Below are 1,651 nucleotides of genomic sequence, written 5' to 3'. Positions count from 1 at the left end.
AGAGAGAGAGAGAGAGAAAGAGATAGAGAGAGAGAGAGAGAGAGAGAGAGAGAGAGAGAGAGAGAGAGAAAGAAAGAGATAGAGATAGAGAGAGAGAGAAGCAGGACTACCACTCCAGGTAACGACTGGAGAGCCAGGTGTTTTCAATACTCCTGAATTCCAGGTAACCGTGTCCTGCAAACTTTTTCTACTTGGCCGTTCTAGAGATGTTCAGGTTCGTCTGAGACGTTTAGAATCTAGAAATAGACGGGGCGCAGGAACTGTTGAAGACGGGGCTTAACTTTGGCTGAAACACAAACCACTCGTAAACAAGCAAAAAAACGCGAGGATATCTTCAGAGAAAGTGCAAGAGGGAAGGTTTTTTGCGTTTTCCTGTGGCATGCATCAAATCTTTCGCTGCATCAGTGTCTGTCATTATCCTTCTGTTTTTTCTTCTTCTACTTTCTAGCTTAATACTTACAGCAGTCGTCGTTATTTTGTTGTACTTTCTGAGGTGTGTTGTTGTTGTTGTTGTTGTTGTTGTTGTTGCCGTTGTCGTTATGTTGTTGTTGCGGCTGTTGTGTTGTTGTTGGTGGTGGTCGTCGTGGAGGTGGTGGTTAAATGTTGCTGTGGTGTTGTTGTCGGTGGTGGTGGTTTTATGTAATGTTGCTGTTGTTATTGTTGGTGGTGGTGGTGGTTTTATGTTGCTGTTGCCGGAGGTGGTTTTATGTTGCTGTTCCTGTTGGTGGTGGTAGTGGTATTATCTCGTTGTTGTTGTTGTTGGTGGTGGTTTAATGTTGCTGTTGTGTTGTTGTTGTTGTTGGTTTGTTGTTGCTGTTGCGTTGTTGTAGGTGATGGTGGTGGTCTGTTGTTGCTGTTGTTGTGGTGATTTTATCTTGTTGTTGTTGGTGGTGGTTTTATCTTGTTGTTGTTGGTGGTGGTGGTGGTCATGGAGGTGAAGTTGTTGTTGCTGGTGGTGGTAGTGGTCGAGGAAGTCGTGGTGGTGCAGGTGGTGATAATGGCGGTGGTATGTTCCTGTTATTGGTGCAGTGCGTATCTCTCAGCTTGTATGTTTGTATCTTTTAATAATCAGCTTCTCACCCTCTTCCTCCTCCCTCAAAGGCTTCTCTAAATCTACGACATACAAATCAACAAAACTAAGTTTACAACCAAAATCAAAGACATAAAAGAAGTCCAAACAGACTTACTCTGCTCACCTCTCTAGCCTCAACAGCACAAAGTCTGCTTCGACTATCAAGGCACCTCGGAAATAGCAGTTCACAAGAGAGTGACAAACATACAAAAGAAGTAGAGGGAAAATGACGATCGTAGGGATGAGGAAACAAAAAGCAGCAGTCCCCCCTATGTTGTTCCGGCACAGTTTTAGCGTGACATTGATAAATCAGCCCATTTACAATTCTACTGCGGGTAAGAACATGTTCACCCTGTCCGTACGTCGTGTTTTACTGACACATCCATACGACGTGGGGAACTCTGTGCCACCACTTTTCAAAGAGGAAATTTACTCGTTAACCCGATCCGTTCGCTTTGCATAGCAGTCTGTCAAAGAGATCTTCGAACTAGAAGTATTTTAAAATGTGAAGAATACAACCCCGGGAGTACAAAATGACCCCAGGGTGTACGGATAGGGTTAATACCCCCCCCCCCCCCC

The 1,651-nt window shown here is 44.5% G+C and overlaps 1 protein-coding gene across 1 annotated transcript in view; it reads right to left on the bottom strand.

The window, feature by feature from the left end:
* The window catches only part of LOC101852101 (mucin-4), a gene marked incomplete in the record, with an annotated part of 90,884 nt that overhangs the window by 88,168 nt on the left and 1,065 nt on the right, over window positions 1-1,651 (bottom strand).

This window comes from Aplysia californica, unplaced genomic scaffold, assembly GCF_000002075.1.
Source record: "Aplysia californica isolate F4 #8 unplaced genomic scaffold, AplCal3.0 scaffold00277, whole genome shotgun sequence".
Lineage (NCBI taxonomy): Eukaryota > Metazoa > Mollusca > Gastropoda > Aplysiida > Aplysiidae > Aplysia > Aplysia californica.
Note: the sequence above shows the minus strand (reverse complement) of the source record. Positions and strands in the feature narration are given on the sequence as shown.